The 8,678-nt window shown below is 33.9% G+C and overlaps 1 pseudogene; it reads left to right on the forward strand.

Annotated features, from left to right (window-relative positions):
* The first annotated feature begins 1,504 nt into the window (after nt 1-1,504).
* Nucleotides 1,505-3,466, forward strand: LOC114287917 (hydroquinone glucosyltransferase pseudogene; annotated as a pseudogene).
* Nucleotides 3,467-8,678: the final 5,212 nt, after the last annotated feature.

Raw genomic sequence — 8,678 nt, forward strand, 5'->3', positions numbered from 1 at the left:
GCATAGGTCCACATAAATGAGCATGAATTAATTCGAAACACGTTGAAGCTCTCTAGGCCTTTCCAACTGGAAATGACTTTCTAGTTTGTTTCCCATAGATGCACCCTTCACATAATTCAATGGAACCAATTTTTGATAGTCCAAAAACCATACCTTTTTCTTTTAGCAATTTCAGACCCTTGATGTTGAGATGCCCGTATCGCAAATGCCATAGCTTCGAGTCATCTTTTCCACTAGCGGCAAGGACAAAATTCTCCATGCTTGAAACTTCTAATGGGAACATTTTGTTTTGAGTCATGTTGATATTGATCAATGTATGGCCTAATTGCTTGTCTCTAATAACACATGCATCATATCAAATGAGATGGAATATCCAACAGCCATTAATTGCCCAACACTTAGCAAATTATATCCCAAATCAGGTACAAATTGAACATTATGCAAGAGCTTTATGTTACCATGGGTAGTTTTAATGCTCACTGTACCTTTCCCTTCAACTTGCATTTCTTTGGCATTTCCAAGCTACACCTTCAACTTCTACGTCTCATCAAGCTCTTTGAACAAAGATTTCATCCCTGTCATATGATTCGAACAGCCGCTGTCTACGAACCACACATCGCTTGACATATTGTTAGGATCAAAATGAGTCATAAAATGCTTACTACTTTCTTCTCCATTTTCTGCTGCATAATTCACTTGCTGATCTTTGTACCAACAATCAGCTTTTATATGACCATACCTCTTACAATGATAGCATTGAGCACCATTCTTGTTGTTTCTTTGCTCACCGGACTGCCGTTGCCAGTCGAAACGACCTCTGCCTCTTCCGTTACCACGACCACGGAATCCTCCTCTTCCACGGCCTCTGCTTGTCAAACTGTCACCTTCTACAGCTTTGGTGACTATGTCCGTCACTTGAAATGCCTTTTCTTCATTCTTTGCAAGTGATTGATTAATTCTTGTCTCATGTGCTTGCAAGGACCCCATCAGTTCATCAAAGGAAAAAACTGACAAATCCTTAGATTCTTCTATGGTAGCAACAACGTGATCAAACTTTAGAGTCAAGCTTCTCAATACCTTTGCAACAACCGTTTCATTAGAAATCTTCTCGCCGTACGATCGCATTTGACTAACAATTGTCATGACTCGAGACAAAAAATCAGCAATTGATTCTCCATTCTTCATGTACAAGGTTTCAAAGTCACGCCGTAGTGATTGCAATTTCACCACGATAAATTTGGAGTCACCTTGAAACTCTTTCTGCAGAGTTGACCAAGCTTGCTTCGATGTGGTTGCCACTGCAATTTGTGAGAAGATGCTGTCATGAACAGCCTGCTGAATAATCACCAACGCCTTCAAATCTTTCTTCGTATTCTCCTTCAAGCTTGTTTCTTCATCAGGATATGTGTAGCCTTGTTCTACCAAATCCCAAAGATCTTGAGATTTGAATAGGGTCATCATTCGGATACTCCAGAATCCATAGCCTTCTCCCTTAAAGACAGGGATGAGTGGTTGTGCAGCACTCATTACATTGTCGTTGCTGGCCATTGGTTTTTCCTCTCATGTGTTTTACTCAACTCACGTGTTTACCCCCTCTCTCACTCTCTCAACCTGGCTCTAATACCAAATTTGTAGGAGATAAAAATGAATAACACTGAAAACAGAGGCAAAAACCAAGAAAGCAGAGGCAAAGAAATATATAAAATCTAAACTGTTGGGTCCTCTTATTCAAGTTAAAAATACTGAAGCAAATGTGCCTATATATAGGCTTACAAACTAAGCTACCAGAACAGAATTTTATGTACTACTAAGGCACTAACTTAGACCACTACAGCCACTAGCATAATATCAGCAACAACTACCCAATTGACTAAACAAACTTAGAAAAATACGGACACTACTAGCAACCTGAAACGACCAAGTCAGACTTTGAATCATTCTACAACAACTTTTCTACCACGTCCAGGTATGGGCCATCTCATCCCTTCCGTTGAATTCGCCAAGCAACTCGTCCACCACCACCACTTCTCCGCTACCATCCTCATCCCCTCCGCCGCACCACCTACCATAGCCCAAAAGAAAGTTCTCCAAACACTCCCCAAAACCATCCACTACATCTTCCTCCCACCTGTTCAATTACACAATGAACCCCTTAGTGCTGCTTTCCAAATCTTCCTCACTGTCACTCTTTCTCTTCCCTCTATCAAACACACTTTTCTTCATTATCCACAATTACCCGGTTGGTTTCTCTCATCGTCGATCAATTCGAAATCGACGCCATCGATGTAGCCAAAGAGTTCGGCATCTCGCCGTACTTGTTTTTCCCTTCTTCAGCCATGTCATTGTTGTTTTGCCTTCATTTGCCGAAGATCGATGAGACAGTTACGGGCGAGTATAGAGACCTATTTGAACCGATACAATTCCCTGGTTGTGTACCAGTTCGCGGTAGAGATCTCTCGGAGCTGTTTCAAGACCGGTCAAACAAAGCATACAAGGGACTCATTGACAGTTTTAAGCGGTATGGTAGAGCTGAAGGCATAATTGTGAATAGCTTCGTGGACATGGGAGAGGTAGCTATAAAAGCTTTGTTTGTGAACGAGCTGGGCAAGCCGCCAATTTATTCGGTCGGACCACTTATCTGAATCGGTTTGAGTGATGGGTTAGAATGGCCAGAGTGTTTGCAATGGTTGGATGATCAACCAAGTGGGTCAGTAGTATTTGTGTCATCCGGAAGTGGTGGGACTCTCTCTCATGACTAGCTCACTAAGTTAGCATTGGGTTTGGAATTGAGTGGCCAAAGATTTTTATGGGTTATGAAAAACCCTAGTGACAATGCTAGTGCTGCATTTTTCAATGCACATAACCAAAATGACCCTTTTAGCTTCTTGCCCGAAGGGTTCTTGGAGAGGACACAAGGCCGAGGCCTAGTGGTGCCGTCGTGGGCACTGCAAATAGAGGTGTTAAGCCACCGTGCCACAGGTGGATTTTTGACCCACTGCGGATGGAACTCGACTCTAGAGAGCATTGTCCACGGTTTGCCTCTAATCGCTTGGCCACTCTTCGCAGAGAAAAAGATGAACACGGTGATGCTAACAGAGGGTTTGAAGGTAGAATTGAGACCAAAATGTCATGAATCAAGGCTGGTGGGACGGGAAGAGATTGCAGAAGTTGTGAAAAGTCTTATGGAAGGAGAAGATGGGAAGGAAGTTCACCGGAGAATGGGGGGACTCAGGGATGCTGCTGCGAAGGTCTTGAGTGATGAAGGATCTTCTGCAAAATCACTATCTGATTTGGCTTTCAAGTTGAAAAATCAATTGAAAATTTGACTTCAAATCAATTATTTTATTTATTTATATATTTATTTTTTAAAGCTCGGCTCATTTTATTTTGTTCTATTCTGTTTTTCTTATTTGTCTTAATTTTCAGTTTTTTAATCTTTTGTCAATCCCATATGATTTGTATTATGTAATATAGTTAGTGTTGGAAAAGTTACCATGTTGAGTGGGTCACCTTAGAGGTAATACCTCTCCCGCAGGTCCAATCCTTCAATCCTAATAGTATTACCTCTAGGTTTATTCAATCCTAATAAATAAATAAATGATTAAGTTTACTTTCTAAAAGTATATTTTTTAAAAAAATATCAATTGTCGTTATTAATCAATTTAAAATAACAAAACAAATAGTAAATTTATATTATTTTATTTTTTAATTTTTAAAATGAATTAATATTTTGAAGTAATAAAAAATAAAATAAGATATTAATATTTTAGAATAAAGGAAGTATTGTAATTGAGAGTGGAGAATGTGAGAGAACGGGTAGGCGGAGGACGTGATGGTCGTCTGTTATGGTGGTGGCTATGCTACGAGAGTCAAGAATGTAGGAGGAGGTAAATTTACAAAATTATCCTTCTGTTATTGTATCCAAATGGAGTTGGACTGATGGATAGAATTGGTAAAAGATAAAAAGTTTGGGTTTACATTAAAACAATTAAAAATTTTGGATTTAATTTGTTAGGTGACTTAAACTTTAGGATTTTTTTTTTCTCCAAATAAAAAGGTACTTAAAATTGAGACTCCCACGGATTTTTCTCTCTTTGATTGCGCCTCCTGACACTGTGTTTAGTTGGACGATTTAAGAAGAAATTTAAAAAATAAAAGGGAAAATATAGGTAAAATGTGAGTAAAATATAACTATATTTCACTTAATTTCACACACTTTTTTTTTTTTACTTCTAAATTCCTTTCTAAATCCTCTAACCAAATATAGCATGAGAGACTTACGCCTTTCCTTATATCACCTCCACTCACCTAAACAAAAAAGTAATGAATAATTACCACACCAAAAACAAAAATAAATAAATAAATAAATCATGATTTAATTTTTATAACAAAATAAAATTTGAATTTTATCAATTTAATTCTAATTTTTTTGATTTATTTTTAAAATTATTTTTCTATTTTTGATGACTAAAACTAATTAAAAATAATAATATCATATATATATATATATATATATTTGTATTTATATTATTAAAAGTAGCGTTTTTCGAGGCTTACGTGACATATTGTAAGGACTTAGGGTAGCATTTGATTTGTATTTAGAATTATGACTTGAGTATGAAATTGTATTTTCATTTTATGAGTTATGGAATTATGATTTGAAAAGTAAAAATTTATTTGGTTATAAGTTTTGAATTATTATTTGAATTGAGTTTTGAATTTTTGAAATGAGTATTGAGTTTATGAGAAATTATTTGATTATGAGTTTTGAAAAGAATTTTAAAAAGTTAATTCAAAAACTTATAACTCATAACCAAACATACAACTTAAAACTCTATAAAAAAATTCTATTCGAAACCCATAACCAAACTCTTTTCAAAATTCAATTCAAAAAGTAATTATTGACAAAAATACTTTTTTTATTTAAAAAATCAAAAAAATTCCAAAAATATTTTTTTATTTTTTAAAAATTACTGTGACAAATTAATTTATTTATCAATTTTTTTTGTTAATTTTAAATAAATGTCCAAATAATTTGTCATTTAGGTCTCAAAAAAAAAATATTTTCTATATTTAAAAAATACCCAAAACAAATATACATTTTTTTTCCCAGATAAGAAGTGCCAGGTGCCAAATGCTTAAAAAAAAAAAAAAAAATTGTTTCGGTCAACCGGTTGGATGTCTGGGGGACGCCGGCTAGACCCAAAAATTTAAAAACTGTCTAGGCAGATGTCCAGGTGCACGATCAGATAGACCAAAAATTCAAAAGCTCTCTGATTTACCAAACATGTTTTCAATATGTGATTTGAAATCATGATTTGAACCTTGTAAGCAAATAGAGGGTTGATAATAGGTTTGGAATCATGGTTTGAATTACAAACCAAACACAACCTTACTTCTTTTTTCTTTTTTTCTTTTTTTTTTGGTTTTCAAAGAGTAGCACATCAGCATGTATTTTCTTAATTACGTATAGGGTTTGTTTGGGATGTGGGTTGATTTTTTGGTCTGGGTCTAAAATGTCTTGTTTTGGATGAACTTTTTGATTTTTTTGATTTTTGTGAAAGAAAAAAATGAAATAATTATGGTTTAGATATGATATTTTGTCTTATTGAGTTAAAAAACATATTTTTCCTTTCTGTAGTTAAAATAACCCCAACTCACATGCCAAACGAGCACATAAAGTTCTAAACAAACGAGCACATAAAGTTCTAAAATAACCCCAACTCACATGCCAAACGAGCACATAAAGTTCTAAACAAACCCAAACTTAATTTAAATTATATTAACTTTACCTATTTTATAGGGGCTCTATTTGAAAAATATTTCTTTTCCATATATTTTTCATGATCAATTGAGATAATCCACAAATCCAATATTAATTTTGAATTTGATGTTTTTCTTCTTAATTCTTAGGATTTTTTTTAATGTTAAATTGCCTTTTTTTCTTCTTATTTTTTCGTACATTATTCTATACCAAATACCAATTTTATATTATTCTATATTATGAATTTGTCGTTTAAATTTTATAATAATTCTATATATGAAATTATACTTCATTTTCTATATTAATTATGACTTGATTATGACTCATTATATGCTGACAATCGCCCCTATAGTTTTAGAAATTTCATTCCACCCCTTGAAGTTTATAAGTTCATAATAAATCGTCCCTTTTATTAATAAATTATCATATCAATTAACAATTTTTAATGATGTTAAAAATATGTTTCAATTAATAATTTAGGTAATTTTATTATTGTATAAGAAATCAATTATGAATTTAATTTTTTTAGTTAATTTTGTTAAATAAAAAATATTAATAAAAAAATATTTATAATTTTTTAAATCATAAAAATAATTTATACTTTAAAAAAAATTTAAAGATGTATTTACAATTTATCCGAATTTGTTATGTGAGTTTCTCCAAATAAAAAAGCAGTCCCGCTACAGACCCCCACCAAAAGTTCACCCCCACCACCCCCAGTGACGTGGCTTGTGAATCAGAGTTGTTTTAGCCTTTTGCAATAAGCAAAGCGTGTTCACGCGTTCTGAAAGAACAAAAATAAAGTGGTGTGCTCTGTTGCCTTCACCTTCTCTCTTTCTCTCTCTCTCTCTCTCTCTCTCTCTCTCTCTCTCATCTCTTACCAGCCTCCTCTCCACCAGATTTGTAAACTGCAAAAAAAAAAAAAAACAGAGGAAGAGGAAGAAGGAGTTGCATAACCACCACAAACCAAATCCAAAATCAAACCCAAACCAAACCCAAAATCAAACCCACGCAGCCACCATAAATTAGAACTCACAGCCACAAATCAAAATTATGTTCAAATCACATACAACTCTTTATTCTCAATTTCCTTCAATATATATGTTTTTTTTTTTTTTTTTGCTTTCTTTCCATTCTATTCCAATCCAAGACTAACTTTTTGAAAACCCAAAATGAGAAGGGAAAGAAGAGCTATTCAGAAATGGCAAGAATTCTAATCAACATTTGATTGAATTTGGTGATATGCATATCATTTATATCATATAAATGTGATGAAATTGAGTTGTTAGTTATGAAGAATGAATGAATGTAGGCTGGTAATCAAAGGCTTTCAACCATGGACCGAAAACTCCAGCATTCCCCACCACGAAACTTTTCTGATCTCTGTTTCTATCTCACTACTTTCTCTCTACTCTCTCTCTATATCATATGACATATACCCTCCCTACCTTCTCTCTCTAAAAACTCTTTTCCCCTCTTTCTCTCTCTCTCTCATCTTCTTCTCTCTCTCTCTCTCTTTCTCTTCTATCCACCGTCGATGCCGACCGTTGATTTCCCTCCCTAACCCCTTTCTTCCAATGCCGACACCAAACCCAGCAAACACGAAGCTCTTCTTTCTCTCTACTGATGAACGGTGACGCGACGACCAATGACGAATGGTGGTGGTCGGATCTCCTTGTCATCGTCACGATACTTCGGCGGCGGCGGAGGTGGCCGGAGCAATGGTGAAGAGAGAAGAGGGAGAGGAGGGTTGAATGGTTTCACAGATGAGAGAGAAAAGAAAGAGGAGAAATTTACACCCCCAGTCACGTGACTATCACGTGAGTGCCACCTCACTGGGTGTCACTGGGGGTCGGGGCAACTGGGTGTATGAGGCATTTCTCATAAAAAAGTACCTAAACTCACACGGATTTTCCTCCTGTTGACTGCATCTCTTGAGTTGAGAGGCTTACGTCTTTCCTTACATCACCTCCACTCACTGAACAAAAAAGAAAGGATAATCTCTCTCTCTCTCCCAGTTCAAAAAAAAAATCTCTCTCTCTCTCCCTCACTCTGTCTCACACACACACACACATACACACACACAATCTCTCTCTCTCTCTCTCTCTCTCACAGTTCAAAAAAAAAAAAAAATCTCTCTCTCTCTCTCTCTCTCTCTCTCTCTCTCACACACACACACACACACACACAAAATTTCTACAATTTAATCTTTGTAATAAAATAAATTTTAAATTTTAAATTTTATCAATTTAATCCTTATTTTTTAAATTTATTTTCAAAACTATTTCCTTATTTTTGTTAAATAAGCTAATTGAAAAAAATAATATTTTAATCGTTAAATTTAATATAAGTATATATAAAATATTTAAAATACTTATTTTCGTTGAGTTTAATAACTAAAATACCTAATTTTTATCAATTTTACTTAGCGAAAATAGGCCAATGGTTTAGTTTAAAAACAAATCAAAGTTTTGAATTTAAATTAATAAAATTCAAAATTTATTTTGTTACAAAGGTCAAACTATAAACTTTTTTTTGTAATTTTTCTAAAAAGAAATAACAATTCTATAATCGTAAAAAAAATAAATAAAGAAAATGTCAAATCAATGGAATTTTAATAAAAATTACAAATCAATGAGAAATTTTATAAATATTAATAATTAAAATTGTAAATTTTTTTATGAATATGTAATTATTTTTTCAAAGTCCCACTGGGATGTAATTACTTCAAAAAGATATCTAAACATTATTCAGAATTTAAATGGATGTTCAGGGCAAAAATCCAAATTGAAATTTTATTTATCAGTAGGTCTAGGCACTAAAACATTTTATTCATAAAGACAAGCTAGTGTAAAAAGATCAAACTACCCATATATATATATATATATATGTCATACGGTCATTCACACCCTAT

The sequence above is a fragment of the Camellia sinensis genome, chromosome 2, assembly GCF_055761805.1.
Source record: "Camellia sinensis isolate YWXY chromosome 2, ASM5576180v1, whole genome shotgun sequence".
In the NCBI taxonomy this organism is placed as follows: Eukaryota; Viridiplantae; Streptophyta; class Magnoliopsida; order Ericales; family Theaceae; genus Camellia; species Camellia sinensis.